General features: G+C 39.3%; 1 non-coding gene across 1 annotated transcript; it reads left to right on the plus strand.

Annotated features, from left to right (window-relative positions):
- Nucleotides 1–19,916: 19,916 nt before the first annotated feature.
- Nucleotides 19,917–20,018, plus strand: LOC122127581. The gene has a single exon (XR_006151202.1). It is a non-coding gene; the product is annotated as a U6 spliceosomal RNA (small nuclear RNA).
- The last annotated feature ends 260 nt before the right edge of the window (nt 20,019–20,278 follow it).

Consider the following 20,278-nt stretch of genomic DNA (forward strand, 5'->3'; position numbering starts at 1 on the left):
GTGTGTGTGTGCATTACATTTTCTTGAATCATTTCTCTCTTGAGGGTTATCTGGGCTGATTCAGTAAGCATGGTTGTGCTGAAATATTTATTATATCCTGGTTTGTGATCTTTCAGGTAAATGCCTAGGAGTAGAGTTGCTCCATCATATGTAAGTGGCTAGTCAAAACAGGGGTGAAGGGGGAAAAGTACAAGAATGACCAGGAGAAAAGGGGGGAAGTGCAGAGGGTAATCCAGTAAATATCCTACAAAATTGAGAAGAGTGAAGGAAGAGGTGCATAGAGGAAGGATGAGAATGTTGAAAGGGTTGGCATTGATCAAGGTATATTGTACTCAGAAACTGCTTTGTTTAATAACTCCTTTGCTACTTAAAATAATAATTAAAAATTATATCCTTAAAATATTATGCAATTAGAAGCCAACCATGAGAATCTGCTCAGATCACCTCTAGGTTCTATATATATTTAGGATAAGTTTTAGAACACCACTAATGATTCATATCAACTGAAGAAAATTTAATGATTTCCAGCTATTTAAGAAAATCATTTTTGGAGATGTGGCTCAAGTGGCAGCTTGTTACCTAGTGAACAATGCTATCAAATATTGCATTCAATGTTGATCTTGAACAAAAGTAAAAACAATCAATAAAAGTCAGGCATTTTCCATGGCACTGGTAGCTCATGAGTTTAACCCTACCATTAATCAGAAGGCAGAGATCTTGGGATCTCAGTTCAGTGTCAGCTTGGATAGGAAAATCTGTGAGACTCTCATCTCCAATTCACTGCCAAAGAAATCTGGAAGTGGAATTATGGTTCAAGTGGTAGAATGCTAGCCTACAGCAAAATGTTCAGGGATAGAACCCAAACCTTGAGTCCAAGCCTTAGAATAGTGCATATACAGACACAAAGGAAGTAAGTCACTCAAGTTCTCAACCTTCCATTTCCATAATCCTAACTCTAATCCTGGTCAGAACCCTAAGATAACCTTGATGATAATAGTAACCCAATCCTAAAATTAATGGAAAATATATCCTAACAGATACTCATGGTCTTTGACATGATTTATTTGCACTTTTCTCCAAACCCTACAGATTCCCTGACTTGGACTCTGAAATCATTCCCTATTATGAATATTAACCTCAAATCTTCATATCATGAAAGCTATCATAGTTTCCACTGTTCTTAAGTTTTACTGAACTCCTCTATCCCCAAAAAGAAGTTGCAGGTTTACTTAAATTATGCTCTAGTTCCTAACCCTAACTATGTATCTAAACCTTATTAGAAACCTAACTCTAAATTTAACCCTATTGAACCCTGAATAGTATAATTAGGAAAACTCTGTAATTTTTGTTAAATTTCACACTTATTTTACTTGAAAATGTTAGCAGAAAACTCAGTTTTATCTTATAGCTTACCCTTATCTAAGCCTATGTCTAACCTGAACTAGAACAGTAACCCTAACCATAGAACTAATAGCCTTTGGATTCTAAAAGCCATAAAAATATATTAGATCTATTCATCCTAACTTTGATTCAACTCATCTCTCTAAAAATAATTTGTAGTTTTACTCATTATCTTGGCATTTTTGTAACTCTAAACTTAACTGGAATATTGAGACTAACCCTCACACTAACCATATCCTAATCTTAATATAATTAGCAGTTTCCTATTTTACATTCATCCTAATTCTAACATGACTTGTTATTCAAAGATAGTTTCAGTTTGACCCTAAACTTTCCATTGCCCTAATGCTAACACTAACCACAGCTGCAACTGAAACCTAACTTTCACCCTAATGATAGTCCAATTCTAATGTTTAAGAAAAATATTCTAGTTTTAATCAGGTTGCACTCTGGAAATGAGTTTCAGATGGCCCTGATTCCCACAAATTTTCTGACTCTTCCTCTGAAGTTTTCTTGTTCCCTAACATGAACCATTATAAAATAACTTGCCCTCAAATTCTCTTATCAGGAAAAATACTGTAGTATCCATTGATCCTACCTTTTCTTGAACCCCTGTAGCCTATAACTGTTTCAGATTTGCTTACCATCTAGTTCATTACTAGGTTAACGCTCTTAACCTAAACTGGATGGACATTCCATCAACATTTTGTTATTAGAGGATTATTCAATATTAGCTGTATGTTGATTGATAATGACTGAGCTTGACAGAAAGGTGAAGGAAAATCATCTACACTTCAATGAGGTTCTGACTAGTGTTTCAGAAAGGGTTATGAAAGCTCTCCATTAGAAATCTAGCAGCTGCGCTTCTAAAAATTCCTTGCATAGTTAGTTTCTGATAATGTCTCAATTCAAGTACTTCTCCTTGGAGTTCCATATTATTCAAGATGCTGTATTAGATCCTTTTACATTTTGCAGACAGCTCTTGGTGATGAAATTTGAGCTTTTCAAAACTGTTCTCCCAATTCCATCCACAAAATGCAGACAAAAAGACAAAAAAAATTGAAAAAAAATGTTTCTGTTGATAGTGCAAGTACATTTATTTTCCATTTCAAACATAAAATGTAGTAAAACGTTTCATAGCAATTACACTGAGCTAAGTTGTAGACACATTCTAATGTAAATAATATACTGTGTTCAAGTAAAATGTTTGAGGATCCAAAATTTTAATATGCCTGTGGTCCTAAAACCAATACCTTACTGATATTGAGTGATAAATACAACTTCCCATAAGTACAGAAGTTTTCTTTGTATCTTTTTAATATATATTTTTATTGAAAAGACACTGTACACAGGGGTTACAGTTACATAAGGAAGGTAATGAGTACATTTCTTATTGAGCATTGTTACCCAATCCTTTGTTTTTCCCCTACCAACCCTTCCCTTCACATCACCCAAATCCTCCCTCCAATGCCCTCTGATAGTATATACACTGATAGGATATTCTCCTGCTACTTTGGTTGTTGAGAGTGTCTACAAGAGCAAGCATTCCGGGGGGAGCAGGGAGACACCATATGACCTTTATTACTGAGATTTCCGAATGACTTGCTATCACTTGTACTGCATTTTGCAAGTCGAATCTCATGTCTTAAAACGTAGCAGTTTTAATAGGTAAGAGGAGTGGTAAAAGAACTCTTAGAGACAAATAAATCTACAACATATTTGGTTCCAATCATTCTGTCTAAGGCATATTCAACAACTAGTGAAACTTGTGTTGACTGTAACTATGTGTCTTTCTCCATGTGTGCAGTTATACATGGGTATATGTATGTGTGTATTTGTGAGTATAGTAAAATACATGTGTACATATATAAGGGCACATACATATATGCATATATAAACAAATATAAGTTTATAAATATATTTGCATATATATCAAGTGTTCAGTGATTTAATCTATAGTTCCTAACACATTGTCATTCTCACAGTGTACATAGTAAACTACTCTGAGGATCTGTGCTCTATGATGGGTATCCTTTGTACTCACTTCCCCATTATCTTGTTTTTCATCCCTATGAACAACTTCAGTCTACTTTCCATAGGATAGCTTTGTTTCATTACATGTAGTTACTCACTGATACTCAAAGAAAAAGGTTGTTTGTAAAAGAAAAAGTACTTTTAGGTCACAGGTTAAAATTATCTTATCCATCCCAATGATTCTTAGGGAGATAAAATTTATAATAGTAAAAAAAGTGAAAAGGAATTCCTAGATCTGTTGTTTTACCATTTAGAATGGCAAATAATATCACATCACTGTTGTAACTCTTAAATAAGTCAAGTGTAACTGATTGTCTTTATCATGTTCCCACAAACCAGTGGATCCTGAAGGATAATAGTAGACTACCAGAAACTCTAAGTAGCAGACATGAAGCATGAAAGAGAAAGTGAAGAAATGAGAGAGAGTATAAGAGAGAGAGAAATATCATAATACTGAAAGTACATAACAGATAAATAAGAGCTGCATGAGAATATTCATATGGCTAGCTTTAGAATCTACATGTACATTTGAAAGTAATTGTTGTATAATAACCAATCAACATAAAATATAAAGAGTTTCATGGAGGTAGGAGGAAGATGGTAGAAGAGAACCTGGAGGCTAAACAAACCCTCACATATAAAGCAGCATTAGTGTTCCAGTGAACAGTACTAGCCTAGATAATCACACCAAGTGTGCCATCACTGTACACATTGTTTGGCTAGAGAGGGAAGATCCAGGCAAGAAGACAGATCTGACCACTTGCCAGTAGCCACGGTTGTGGCAGCAGCTACGGCACCCATAGCCATCATATCTACAACAGAGAGTCCAGGACAAAAGCGCCATATGCAGTTGGTGAGAGGATTCTACTCAACACCAACAAGAACTGACAAGGAGCAGATAAATTCATCCTGCAGATCACAGACCAGTGATACCCAGGAACAAAGACTCCTGTCTGAGTAGAATCCTGACATCCTCACTCCTTCTCATGGAGCAGAGGAGGGAAGGCTGCCCCTCCCCCACACCATACATCATCCTTGATACTGAGAATGGCCAGGGTGAGCAACTAGCTCCAACTCAGGCCGTGGAAGAAAACAAAAGAGTCATTTAGCAGGTCACAGGAGTCTGACCTGACCTTCCAGGCTCAGATCCACTCAGGAGAAAGTCACCTAGCCCAAGCAGAGAGAGTTCTGCCCCCCCCCAGAGGAATGACTATCTTCAGTGGGTTAACAGAACCAGAGGCTGCCCCTACCTACAGCAGCCTAGACAATCAATTGAAATTCAGTAAATATAAATCTTGAGATTGGCTCTAGCCTGGGATCTGGGAGTGTCTCAGGAGCTAGCCCCTCAGGGAAAAGATACTGTTTGCTGAAATGCCTCAACGCTAAACAGAACTTAGCCTCATCACAGCATCTCCAAACTAGAGGAAACAGCCATCTTTCTCTTTCGTGATACTCAAAGCAGATCTCCCTTCCACTGAACTAGCCTGAAGGAAGATCACAAAATCCTTGATAAAACGGAGCATTTTCTTGACTGCTCAAACAAACTAATGTAAGAAATCAATCAAGCCACAGGAAAACCAAACACCACAAGCAGACCAGACACTCCACGAAGAGACTGGTTACAGACAAAGTGGAGACACAGGATCTTCCCATTCCACAGCCCTCTCCCCCCAAAAAATTAAAGAACTCTTTTTGGTACCATTTTTAAATTTTTTAAATTGTTTTCTATTAATCATTTTATTCTTCTTCTAATTTTTATTTTAGGTGTGTGTGTGTGTGCGTGTGTGTGTGTGTGTGTGTGTGTGTGTGTGTGTATGCTTTTTTAAAAAATCGCTATTGACCTTTTGGTCTTTTTTAAATTCACAAACTTTTAGGCTTAACTTTTTTTTGTCTTTTTTTTTTCCCCAGGGCTGAGCACCGAACACAGGGCCTTGCACGCACTGGGCAGGTGCCCTTCCTCTAGGCTAAACCCCCAGAAACAGGCTTAACATTTTAATAGAAACATTATATCTTTATAACATATAATTTTCAAGTAAATACTTTTAAGAATTTTTATTTTTTAGTTTTTCATGTCTCCTTTCTATCATCCCACTCCTATCATCCTATCCTTTACTTCTCTCAATATCACTTTTTAAAGTCACATAAGTTTTAAGTGTTTCACTTTTTAAATTTTCATTTTTCTTTTTCCATTTTTGATTTTCTTCTTTTTAATTTCTTTCCTGTCATTCTGTCCAATCCCTTTCCCTCTCTGAGATTAGGACTTGGTTAAACATACTTTAACCTCTCCACATACTTCTAATCCTATTTTCCCCACATTTCTCCCTAAAAATAATACTTTCTGATTTGAAAAATTCGTCTTTGCTGTTCTTAGCCCATTAATGCATAGTTGTTTGATGTTGAATAGATTGTATCTGTTGAACTAGGTTGTATCTACAGCCATTTTGACTGTGCTACTACAGGACTTTGGTTGATGCTTGCGTTAAAATAGGGTTTTAGCAAAAAATTGGTGTCACTTTCATATCAAGTGTGCAGAACAAGCCGGAAAACAGGAGAAAAATGGCAAGTGTGGGTATCTCAACTCTCATTCATGATAATCCAGTGACAGAACAGTTAATGAATAATCCAGAGGAGAGTTCCCGCAAAGAACTTAAAACACTACTGGTAAACGTGGTGAATGAAAAGACTGAAAGCTTGCAAAGGACTCAGTTTGAACGTGATAGGAAGAGAGAGGAGGCAAACCAAACAACAGGAATCTCATGACTGTGAGGAAACTACTCAAAGATTGATACAGTAATTGCGTGAACAGGTTGGGAACAAAGAGAAATAAAGGAATTGCGTGAGTAGCCTGAGAACAGTCAAAGAAAAAGAAAGGAATTGTGTGAGCAGGCAGAGAACATGAAGAGAGACACAGGAATTGCGTGAGCAGGCTGAGAAAAGTCAAAGAGAACTACAGGAATTGCATTAACGTGAGGAAGCTAATCAAAGAGTAACACAGGAATTGTGACAGTAGTATGAGAATAGACAAAGATCAATAGAGGCATTCATGGAATCCATAAACAGACATCTGAAAGAATTCAGAGAGACCACAAAGGGAATGCTGAATGGAGCCCGACAGCAAGAATGGGAGTCCAAGTAAACCATAACCAATCAACTAAGTGATTTGAAAACACCAAATTAAGGAAGTAAAGAAGTTCACACAAAATCTAAAACAAAGCTCCAACAAAGAATCTGAAGCCTACAAAGCTGACCAATTATAAGGAAAAGAAATAAAAAACCAAGAATAAAGACTTAACAGTAGGTTAGACCATGCAGTAGATCGAATCTCAGGGATTGAAGAGAGCCTAGGTATTAAAAAGAACATACAACTATCCAAGACAAATCAAAGAAACATGATAGATCTATTCAACATTTGGAATAGACAATCAGAAGGCCTACTCTGAGGACAATTGGTGTAGAGGAGCACCTAGAGACATTAATTGTCTAGGAAATTTCTTTAACAGGATCCTAGCAGAGAACTTCTCAAACATACAAAAAGATAGGCCTATTCAGATACAAGATGATTATAGAACCCCAAATAGACCAGACCAGAACAGCAATTCCCATTGTCACATTATAATCCACACAGGATCATTTCAGACCAAGAATAAGTTCCTAAAAGTTGTCAAGGAGAAAAGATCAATCACCTATAAAGGAAAACCAATTAGAATCATCTTATATTTTTCAACAGAGATAATTAAAGCAAGAAGAGCCTGGAAGGCTGTATGCCATGCCCTAAAGACAATTTTCAACCAAGAATACTGTACCCAGCTAAACTCTCCTTCATAACCGAAGGTCAAATAAAAACCTTCCATAGCAAAGAAAAAGTGAAAAATATATCTCTACCAAACCAGCCCTACAAAAAATACTTAAAGATGTCCTACACATAGAAAACCAACAAGACCACAATAATGGCTAAGAAACCACACCCAAACTGAGAATCCAAGAACCATAGGAAGAACCAAGTTTCCACAGCCCCCACAGAGGTGGATAGCATGGCAGGAGCTACCAAACACCTCTCAGTCCTACCTCTCAGCATTAATGGACTTAAAGCTCCAATTTAGCGAAATAGTCTGTCTAGTTTGATTTAAAAGCAAGATAATTCTATCTCTTGCCTTTTGGAGTCACACCTTGCCCATAAAAACAAACACATTTTGATAATGAAAGGCTAGAACAAAATCTACCAAGCAAACGGCTGCCATAAACAGGAAGGAGTTGCAATAATAATATCAGGTAAAATATGCTTCAAATTAAAATTAGTGTAAAGAGTTAAAGAAGGTGGCTACATACGACTTATGGGTTCTCTACTTAAGGAGGATATTACAATTCTAAATATGGAATTGCCAAACAATGGAGCACCCAAATTTATCCAAGAAACACTATTTTCCCTCAGATCTCACATAAATCCAAAGACATTAATTGTTGAGGATTTTAACACACCACTATCCCCACTATATAGATGAAATCCGCAAAAAATCAACAGAGAAACCACAGATCTAAACAACTGCATAGATCAACTAGATTTAACAGACATCTATTGAATGAATATTTCACCAAGTAGCATCAGAATACACGTTTTACTCTGCAGCACATGGAACATTTTCCAAAAGAGATCACATTTTAGGTCACAAAGCAAACTTGTCCAAATTCAGAAACACTGAAGTTACACCTTGCATTCTCTCAGACCACAAGGGAATAAAATTAGAACTCAACACCAAAAGCCACCGAAAAAGTCTTGTAACACATGGAGGCTGAACAACACACTGTTGAATAAACAGGGGGTCACGGAAGAGATTAGAAAGGAAATTCAAATGTCCATGATATTCAACAAAAATGAACACACAAATTACCAGCCCCTCTGGGACACTGCAAAGGCAGTACTCAGAGGCAAGTTTATAGCTCTCCGTTCCTACACCAACAAATTAGAGAGATCTGAAACCAACCATTTAATGAGACATCTGAACCACCTTGACAAAGAGCAGCAAGATAAACTCCAATTCAATAGATTGAAAGAAATAATTAACATTAAATCAGAGTTAAACGAATTAGAATAAACAAAAAAAACAGAAAGAATCAACAAAACAAAGAGTTGGTTCTATGAAAAAATTAACAAAATGGACAGACCCTTAGAAAATCTTATCAGAAAAAGAAGGAACACACCCAAATAAACTCAGATGTGAGAATGGAAACATCACCACAGAAACAACCAAGATTCTGAACATTGTAAGGGAATATTTTCAAAACTTTATGCTAATAAGTTTGAAAACGTGGCAGAAATGGACCTTTTGCTAGCAATTATCAACATGCAAATACTAAACCAACATGAGTTAAAGCATAGTAAGAGGCCTATATCAAGTGTTGAAATAGACACAGCAATAAGAGACCTCCCATCTAAGAAAATCCCAGGACCTGATGAATTTACAGCGGAATTGTACAAGACCTTCAAAACAGAGCTCACACCAATACTCCTCCAACTCTTAAATGAAATTGAAAGAGAAAGTTCTCTACCAAACTCATTCTACGAAGCCATCATAACCTTCATTCCAAAACCAGGCAGGGAATCATCAAAGAAAGAGAACTATAGACCCATTTCTTTGATGAACATTGATACAAAACTTTTCAACAAAAGTTTGGCCAATTGACTTCAACAATTCATCCAAAAAATCATACACCAATATCATACAGGATTTATTTCAGGGATGCAAACCTGGTTCAATATACACAAATCAAATAATATAATTTATCACATCAACATGAACAAGGATTAAAACCACATGGTTATCTCAACAGATGCAGAAAAAGCATTGGACCAGATACAACACCCCTTTATGATGGAGGTTCTGGAAAAATTAGGAATCCATAGAACATTCCTAAATACAATAAAAGCTGTATATGGAAAACCTACAGCCAGCATTATAATTAATGGTGAAAAACTAAAGCTATTTCCTCTTAACTCGGGAATGAGAAAAGAATGTCCACTCTCTCAACTTCTCTTCAATTTAGTATTAGAATGCCTAGCTACAGAAATAAGACAATATGCCAATATAAAAGGGATCCAAATAGGGAAAGAAGAAGTAAAATTCTCCATCTTTGCAGATAAAATGATCTTGTACTTAAAGAATCCCATGGACTCCACTCCCAAATTATTCAAGCTGAATCAAAACTGGCAAAATAGCAGGGTATAAAATTAACCCTCAAAAATTAATGGTTTTTCTGTATGCCAACAATGAGAAAAGTGTGGCTCAAATCAAGAAAGGTTTTCCATTTGTAATAGCCCCACAAAAAATGAAATACCTAGGAATTAACTTAACCAAAGAAGTGAAGGACATTTATGATGAAACCTTTAAAAATCTGAAAAAGGAAATCAAAAGAGAACTTAGAGTGGCAAAACCTCCCATGCCCCTCGATAGGAAGGATGAACCTTGTGAAAATGGCAATATTTCCCAAGACTATCTACAAGTACAATGCCACACCTATCAATATTCCAACCGCATTCTTCAAGGAAATAGAAGAGGCAATCCGAAAATTCATATGGAACAACAAAAGACCCCCAATTGAAAACAGTGATCCTTAACAGATAGAACAGTGTTGGAGGAATATCAATACCAAATTTCAAACTCTACTACAAAGCCATAGTAATTAAAACAGTTTTGTACTGGCACAAGAAAAGACCTCAGGAACAATGGAATAGAATTGAAAACCCAGAAATGAACCTATAGACCCATAATCATCTAATATTTGATAAAGGATCTAAAAAGATAAAATCAAAGAAAGGCTGTTCAGTAAATGGTACTGGCAATATTGGTTAATCACTTGTAGAAAATTAAGGCTAGATCCTTATATATCACCCTGTACCAGAATCAACTCCAAATGGATCAAAGACCTCGGAGTCAAAGCACATATTCTGAAAACATTACAGGATGGAATATGAGAAACCCTAGGTCTCCTTGACGAAGGCTGAAATTTTCTGAAAAGAAACGCAAAAGCACAACAAATGAAAGTTTGGACAAATGAGATTGCATGCAATTGCAGAGCTTCTACATGGTAAAGGACATAGCTAGCAGGATCAATAGAAAGCCCACGGAATCGGAGAGGATCTTAACTAGCCATAAAACCGACTAGGGTTTCATATCTAAAACTGATCTGGAAATCAAAAAATTAGATCCTCCAACAACAAATATTCAAAGAAAATACTGCCCAATAAATAAGTGGGCTAAAGACATAAAGAGAAACTTCTCTGAAGAGGAAAGGAGGGTGACCAATAAAGACATGCAGAAATGCTCAACCACCCTAGCCATAAAAGAAATGCAAATCAATCAACATTGAGATATCAACTCACCCAAGTTAGCATGGCTATAATCAAGAACTCTAATAACAACAGATGCTGGAGGGGATGTCGACAGAAGGGAACCTTACTTCATTGTTAGTGAGAGTGTAATCATGTTCAACCACTTTGGAAAGTTGTATGGAGGTTCCTCCAAAGACTCCACATAGAGCTTCCCTATGACCCAGCAATCCCACTTTTGGGCATTTGCCTAAATGATCACAAACAAGACCATACTAAAGCTACCACACAGATATTTTTATTGCAGCATTACCATAGCTAAGATATGGAACCAACCCAGATGTCCCTCAGTAGATGAATGGATCAAGAAAATGTTGTATATATACACAATGGAATTCTCTGTCTCTATCTGAAAGAATGATATTGCCCCATTTGTTAGAAAATGGAAAACTTTGAAAAAAATTATATTAAATGAAAGTAAGCCAGGCCCAAGAAACATAGGTCCCATGGTTTCCCTTATTAGCAATTACAAGTGTATGTCTGAGACATTAAGAAATTGTTAGATAAGTTGATGTTAGGTGAAATGAACCCCAAGATAAGAATTCAAATTTTTTTTCTTTTCTGTAATTATTTCTAACATATTTATAAGATGACTTCTTTGTTACTTTGTATGTCCCTTCTGCATGGTATAACACCTGTTTTCACTGCATTTGAAGTTGGTATAATTTGTGGAGCGGAAGGGAAAAATTTTTTTAAATATGGATTCAGGTGGACTCATTGCAACAATGAGCTATACAAGACATTATCTCGAAAAACGAATTTTACAACTTTGGGTGGGGGAAAGGCAGAGGGGGAAACAGGATGTAAGAGAGGTGAGATGAGAAGGGATAGTAAGGGGAAACAAAGGAGTATGCAACAATGCTTGATAAGAAATGTACTCATTACCTTGCCCATGTAATTGTAACCCCTCTCTCTGGTATTTTCACACTTAAAAAAAAACCACGAAAAACCATACAATATAACATGATTTTGATAAAAAATAAAAATGACTCAGAATAAATAATCAATGCAAAAGCAATCTTTACAGAAGCAAACTCTCAGAGATATTACATGACTTTGAAAAGGATAAAGTGGCTGAATTTAATATAAATTTAGAAGTATGACCATTCAAAAATATAAAAAGATATTCTTTATTTCATTATATAACCCCAAACAGAAAGTAAATGTTGTTTAGATGATTTTTTAAAATACAGTCTCTCAGGTGCTGGGAGGTTGGTTCAGTGTAGAGAGCTTGCCTTGCATGCATGAGGTCCTGGGTTTGATTCCTCAGCACCAAATAAGCAGAAAAATGTGGAGAGCTGCGGGAGCCGCGACCAAAGACGCGCGGCCGTAAGGCGCGGCCGCAAAAATGGCGCGGCCACATGGCGCGGCTGCAACCAAAGATGGCTTTGGCTCCCGCCTTCCGCCTTCCCGGTGACGAGTGCTCTCTGTAAAAATCAACTCCTTATATGGCTATGAGTTGGCTCCTAGTTTGCTTCCGTGTTTGCAGCCCTATCGGTATATGCCACCTGGCACTTCGGGATTGGCCATCCAGGAGGCTTATAACCGGAGCGCGGGGGTGGAGGAAAAGAGAAGCAGGAAGAAGCGGGCAGAAGAAGCGGGAGAGAAGATGTTGTAAAAGGTCCTGAATAAACCGCCTGAAAGAAGAACCTGTTGTCGCGTCATCCTTGCGGGTCGAGGCGGTCGCAACAAGTGACGCCCAACATGGGGCTCGACGGGATTCAGAACTTTCAGCGGTCAGGGGGTGCACCGGTAAGTCCCCGGGTAAGGGGGGATCCGCGACAAAAGCGGGAGGGATTTTTTGCTCTTCTCTGTAGACAAAGAGAGAGAGGCAATCCGGGGCTAGTTTATTTATTAGCTAAAAGCTAAAGTAAAAGATTATTTGAGAAACATGGGCACTTCCTCTTCACACCCAATTTTGCTGGCTCTTAAGGAGCTGTTATACTCAAAAAGGTTAAAGTTAAAGACAGGTACCCTAGAAAGATTTTTAAATGAATGTGATTCTGTTGCTCCATGGTTTGCGGTCTCAGGGAGCCTCACGGTAGCCTCATGGGAGAAGTTGGGAGAGGACTTAGATTTTGCTTATGAACAAGGAACACTTAAGAGTGGGGTAAGACCAATTTGGAGGTTAGTGAGAAGTTGCCTGGAGGATCAGCGCTGCAGCGAGGTAGTGGAGATTGGGCAAGCAGCTTTAGAGAGACTGCAGGAAGAACGATCAGAGAGAGGCAGTGTTGCTAGCGGCACTGCAAAAAGGCCAACGTCAAAATTACACCCCGATTTTACAGAGCTCGATTTGCTTGAGGAATCTGACTTCGAGTAGGTTCAAGCAATCACAGAACAAATTGAAAGGACAAAGATATCAGATAAAGGAAAAGAAGAGGAAAAGGAGTTAGGGAAAGATAGAGGGTGCTGCTGTGGGACTTCCAGATGCCCCAGAACACCGACAGTTTCTCCCCCTTATAGTGAAGGTTTCAAGGTCTTGGGCTGGTCCTTCAACCCAGGGGCATGGAGAGAGGCACGAAGTGAGTTACCCCAGACTTTTCCAGTATTTGTGGATGCTAATCAGCAGAGATACCATGAGCCTTTAGACTTCAAGGTGATTAAGTCTCTAGCTGAGTCCGTACGTACGTACATACGGAGTAACTGCATCCTTTACTGTTGGACAAGTCGAGGCATTAGAAAGGCATTGTATGACCCCCGGAGACTGGGCTAGTCTCGTGAAATCCTGCTTGAGCCCTGGACAACACTTGGATTGGAAAGCTTATTTAGTTGAATTTGCAAATGAAGAAGCTGCAGCAAACCAAGCTGCTGGCAATTCTGCTTGGGATAGAGACATGCTTCTAGGTATAGGAAGGTTTGCCAACCAACAGATAGGATATCCAGTAGAAGTATATCAACAGATTAACAAGATAGGGATTAAAGCATGGAAAGCCTTGCCTAATAAAGGAGAAGTAAGTGGGAACTTAACAAAAATCATACAGGCGTCTACTGAACCCTTCTCGGACTTTGTAGCAAGGATGGTTGAGGCAGCAGGAAGAATCTTTGGGGACCCTGATGCGGCCATGCCCCTAATTAAACAACTAGTATTTGAGCAATGCACTAAAGAGTGTAGGTCTGCCATTACCCTTTACAAAAATCGGGAATTGGAGGCTTGGATGAAAATTTGCAGAGAACTTGGAGGGCCTTTAACCAATGCCGGATTAGCCACTGCAGTCTTGCAGTTAACACACAAAAAGGGAGGAAGGACAGGGGCGTGCTATCACTGTGGGAAAGATGGACATAGGAAGTGTAATTTTCCCCATAGAGGAGAGGGAGGTAGCAAGCTCCTGGGACCACAAAGACAGCCTGGCCTCTGTCCGCGCTGCAAAAAGGGGAAGCATTGGGCAAATGAATGCAGATCCTTTAAGGACATCAACGGCCAACCCCTAGAGCAGACAAAAAACGGGAAGCAGGGCCCTCGTCCCCAGGGCCCACAAATATATGGGGCAGTGGAGCAAGGACAATCAAAACTGGAACAGTGGCCGACATTTTACGGCACCCACAGAACCGCGGAGAGCCACTGCGGGCTCAGCAGGACTGTACCTCCGCGCCACCAACAGACTCGTACTAACCCCCCAAATGGGCATTCAGTTAGTGGATACAGATTTCAAAGGACCCTTAGAACCAGGAACAGTAGGGTTGCTTTTGGGCAGGTCATCTGTTACTCTACGGGGTCTTAAAATACACCCTGGAGTAATAGACCCTGATTATACTGGAAATATTAAAATCATGGTTGAGTCACCAAAAGGAATTTTTGCCATATCTCCTGGTGTCCGCATTGCACAGCTGCTTATTTTACCTAGCCTCCATGAGCATTTTGAAGCGCAGCAACAGACTAGGGCAGAAAAGGGTTTCAGATCCACAGGAGTAGATCTGACATTTATATCTCTTGATTTGGACCAAAGAAAAGTGCTAGAACTAAAAATAGACAATAAAAAGATATTAGGTCTTCTAGATACTGGGGCAGATAAAAGTATAATTGCAAAAAAGGATTGGCCGTTGGGTTGGCCTATACAGACCTCTCCTCAAGTATTACAAGGCCTAGGATACGCAAAAACTGCTGAAATGAGTGCAAGACAACTCTCCTGGAAGGACGATGAAGGCCACTCAGGACTATGCAGCCTTACGTGCTAGAGCTGCCAGTATCATTGTGGGGAAGAGATCTGTTAAAAGAGATGGGGTTTACTCTGAGCAATGAATATTCAGCTGTTTCCCAAGATATGATGACTCGCATGGGGTATCATCCTGGCTTTGGCCTAGGGAAATTTCTACAAGGCAATAAAGAGCCCATCCAAGTAAAACAAAAGTTAGACAAACAGTGACTGGGTTTTTCATAGCGGCCACTGGGGCTGGCATTCCCATAGTTTGGAAGACGGGGGATCCAGTATGGGTGCCTCAGTGGCCACTGTCCTCGGAAAAGCTTGCTGCTGCTCAAACTCTAGTACAAGAACAGGTAGAACTGGGGCACCTTAAGCCTTCTGTTTCTCCTTGGAATACTCCTATTTTTGTAATAAAAAGGAAATCTGGAAAGTGGAGATTGCTACATGACTTGCGTGCACTCAATGGACAAATGCAAATTATGGGTCCAGTTCAGAGGGGCTTACCGCTTCTTTCTTCCCTACCTGAAAATTGGCCTGTTATAGTCATTGACATAAAGGATTGTTTCTTTTCTATTCCAATATTTGCTGGGGACACTGAACGTTTTGCTTTTACCCTCCCTTCCTGTAATCATGAGGAACCGGACAAACGGTACGAATGGGTAGTACTTCCCCAGAGCATGGCAAACAGTCCAACCATGTGTCAGTTATTTGTGGCCGAGGCGCTTAAGGCGCTTAGACAAAAATATCCCCAGGTGCGCTGCATTCATTATATGGATGATATTTTGTTGGGCTCTAAATCAGAGCAATTACTACACAAAGCTTAGGAGGAACTTACCAAGCTGTTAAATGCTATGAACTTGTTTATTGCCCCTGAGAAAGTACAACAACACTCTGTTGTTGAATATTTAGGGGCTACCATACATAAATCTCATATTGTACCCCAAAAGGTAGAATTGAGGAAGGATCATTTAAAAACCCTGAATGATTATCAAAAGTTATTGGGAAACATTAATTAGATCCGATGTTATTTAAATCTGCCAAATTATGAACTTAAGCCCTTATATAACATGCTACAAGGAGACTCTGCATTAGATTCTCCAAGACAGCTTACGGATGAGGCAGGTGATTCACTATGAAAGGTAGAGCATGAGTTACAAAGGGCATGTTTAAAAAGAGTTAAGGAAGGTGAGGCAATTACTTTGTGTATTCTCCCTACATGTGTTCAACCTTCAGGGCTTTTATGGCAAGATGGCCCATTGCTTTGGATTTACCCAAAAGTTTCTCCGGCAAAATCCATTGAGTATTACCCTGCCGCGGTAGCCAGTCTGGCGTTGTAGGGGGTTCAGCAGTGCGTCCAATATTTTGGCAATGCTCCATGCTTCATTATTGTTCCATATACTAATCATCAAGTACAAACATTATGTGCTACTGTAGATGATTGGGCAGTCTTACAATGTAGTTTTAAAGGACAGATAGATAACCATTTTCCAAAACATCCCCTGTTAAATTTTCTAAAAGAACATCCCCTAGTTTTTCCTAAAGTTACCTCCTTAAATCCCCTTGCTAGAGCTTGCAATATTTTTACTGATGGCTCTAAAACGGGATGCGGCGTGTACATGGTGGATGGCCATGACCCAGTCCGCCACCAGTTTCAAGCCGGTGCTCCACAATTAGTGGAACTACAAATTGTTGTAAAAGTGTTTCAAACCTGTCCTTTTCCTTTTAATTTAATTTCAGACTCTGCTTATGTTATAAATGCTTTAAGAGTCTTGGAGGCGGCAGGGCCAATAAAACAGGCCTCTCCTGTTGGATATTTGTTTTGTCACTTACAACGATTGCTTTGGCAACGACAACACCCTTTCTATCCCTTACATATTCGCACCCATACTGGTCTGCCTGGCCCTTTAAGCGAAGGCAATGATATTGTTGATTGCTATACCCATCAAGATTGGATTTTTTTTAGTTCAAATTTGGATAGAGTAAAAACTTTTCATAATAACTTTCATGTTAACTCAAAAGCTTTACAAAAACAATTTCGACTTTCCCATGTGGATGCCCGACAAATAGTTTTAGATTGCCCTCATTGTGCAATTTATCACCACTTACCTAGTTTTGGTGTTAATCCTCGAGGCCTTTTGCCTCTTAAAATATGGCAAATGGATATTACTCATGTACCTGAATTTGGACGCCAGAAATTCGTACACGTTTCTGTAGACACATGCTCTGGCATTATATATGCCTCCCCTATGACTGGAGAAAAGGCACATCAGGTTATTACCCACTGCCTAGAGGCGTGGGCAGCTTGGGGCAAACCAAAACAGCTCAAAACTGATAATGGTCCTGCATATGCAGGAAATCAATTTTTCTCCTTTTGCAAAGCAATGGATGTTCAACTTCTTCATGGGTTGCCCTATAACCCTCAAGGTCAAGGCATCGTAGAACGTGCACATCGCACGCTAAAGGAGACTTTACAAAAACAGAAAGGGGGAATTGGCCATGGCCGTACCCCTAAGGAAAGGCTTTCTCTTGCTTTATTCACTATTAATTTTTTAAATTTGGATGCTCAAGGCCTGTCTGCGGCGACAGGCATAACAAGTCTCAAGGTCTAACAAAAGGAATGGTAAAATGGAAAGATATTTTGACAGGGCTCTGGCGCGGGCCTGATCCTGTGCTAACATGGGCACGAGGTTCTGTTTGTGTTTTTCCACAGGACCAACAGGAACCGGTTTGGGTACCTGAATGACTAGTTAGGAGGGTCCAAGGAGAAGAAGCACAAGATGCAAGGGGTGATGATTCTTCTGATCGCCCTCACAACGATACAGCCTGTAAGACCAGTGCCGAGATGGGGGATCCTGTCCGTGTTCCCGAGACCGATGCCCTTATCTTTTAGGCAATTGGACTGGAGTGTTTGACAGCTGTGGATCATTTGAAGGAGTGGGCGGGAATGGGCTCCCTTATTGGTATCCTGGCATTGGTGATCTTGCTGTGCCTGTGATGCATTTGCCGGATTAGGAGCTCGCAGTGCAGGAGTATGGCTATGGTGTTCCAGGCCTTCACTGTCATTAAGGCCGGGCAGTCCCCCTACGCGTGGCTTGCCACGTTAAAGGAATAGCACAGGGTGCGAGGCAAACGCACTGCACTTGGGAATCACTCCCTGGCGAGAGTCCAAGAAGAGCATGTTGGGTTGCAAGTGGGTTGATGCCCAAGATGGCACCTCTGCAAAAAAGGCATCGGACGGGCCTGGTCATCACTGGGGAAGGCGCCCCTCAGGCGAAGACCAGTGCAAGGTCCTTTCATTAATGTTTTAGACAGAGGCCCAACCTCTACTCTTACCTGTTGCTTAATAAAACAAAAAAGGGGAGCTGTGGAGAGCTGCGGGAGCCGCGACCAAAGACGGCGCGGCTGTAAGGCATGGCCGCAAAACTGGCGCGGCTGCATGGCGCGGCTGCGACCAAAGATGGCGCTGGCTCCCGCCTTCCGTCTTCCCGGTGATGAGTGCTCTCTGTAAAAAACAACTCCTTATATGGCTATGAGTTGGCTCCTAGTTTGCTTCCGTGTTTGCAGCCCTATCGGTATATGCCACCTGGTGCTTCGGGATTGGCCATCCAGGAGGCTTATAACCGGAGCGCGGGGGCGGAGGAAAAGAGAAGCAGGAAGAAGCGGGCAGAAGAAGCGGGAGAGAAGATGTAAAAGGTCCTGAATAAACCGCCTGAAAGAAGAACCTGTTGTCGCGTCATCCTTCTGGGAAGAGGCGGTCACGACAGAAAAAGATGGAGTAGGTGCTGTGACTCAAGTAGTAGCACTAGCATTGAGCTGAAGTGCTGAGAGACAGCACCCAGGACCCCCAGTTCAAGCCCCACAACCAACAAAAACAAAACAAAAACAAAACAAAACACAATCTCTCACTTTTGTGTGCTCAACATTGTAACACTAGTGCTTCAGTGTAGGGCTAAGATTTTAGGTGTGGACATTTATCAACACTCCTGATTCAGATTCTAATTGATAAAATTTTTAATCAATGTTTTGTTCTTATTAATTTTGCTCTTTGTAAATTCACATATACCTATAAAAAACAGTGTGGCCATCCAAATAACATTCTCAAAGTACTTCCTAATGATGACTTACAAAAAGTTGTATTATATTACAATAAGGAAAGCAATGCTACAAATAAGGAAAACCAATAAATAAATATTAATGATTAATAAAATAAAAAACAAAACAATTACCTGTTTCTAGTATTTGAAATATACTACATATTCGATTTATTATTTTCTCATATTGCTGTACATTTAAAATTGCCTACGTCTATGATGTTCAACAAGAATTTTATAGGCTATGAGTAGCCTTTAAAGTTACCCACTAAGATTATTATTTGTGGTTCATCTCATCATTTGTATATGGCTTATACCATCATTTGTTCCTCGCTAACATATAAAGTAAGGAAGCCCTTAAATTTTAACAGAAACTGTGAAGTTAATGTCTTAAATCTTCACTCTGCTTCTTTACACAAACACTTTGCAACTTCTCATTAGTAAAGTTTGTATAAACTCTGAAATGTACATACTTAGTAGTATATGACTGCTACCATGAATCTTAAATGCTTTATGTAAAAGTTTTACAAAGTGCTAAATAGTCTTAATTTTGGCATATATGAGCAAATTCCCAAAATTAAACATATTTGAAACATTAAAACTTTTAACAAACCTTAACATTTTCTATAGTGTTCATAATGGCAGGTTCCTTGTACAGAATAATTGAATTCCTCCTCCTATACATCCGCTGAACAACAAATATCTGGAATTATTTTGTTTTTGACATGTCAATCTTGACTTTATACTTAAATGTGTTCTTATGTAAGAAATACATGGTTCTAAAATTTCACAACAATTCTTTTGAATTTAATTTTTGTGGAATTGTCTAGTTTAAGAAAATCAATTACACTTTATATATAAAATTGTTCTGTGCTCAATTCAGTAGCACATACACTAACATCGGAACAATAAAGAGAAGAATAGCCCCTGACTGAGGATGACACTCGAATTCCTGAAGCATTCCAGATTTTTGAAAGAACAGATGCTGGATGGGATGTGGACAGAAGGGAACCTTAATGCCTTGTTGTTAGGAGTTTAAACTTGTTTGAAGACTTTGGAAAGTAGTTTGGAGGTTCCTCAAAAGAGTACATAGAGCGCCCCTAAGACCCAGCAATCCCATTTTGAGCATTCACCCAAATGATCACAAACAAGACCATACTAAAACTACCAGCAAAACTATGTTCATTGCAGCATTAATTAACAAAGCTAAGATACATAACCAAACCCGATGC

This window comes from Dipodomys spectabilis, unplaced genomic scaffold (genome assembly GCF_019054845.1).
Source record: "Dipodomys spectabilis isolate Male_0828 unplaced genomic scaffold, ASM1905484v1 ptg000303l, whole genome shotgun sequence".
Lineage (NCBI taxonomy): Eukaryota > Metazoa > Chordata > Mammalia > Rodentia > Heteromyidae > Dipodomys > Dipodomys spectabilis.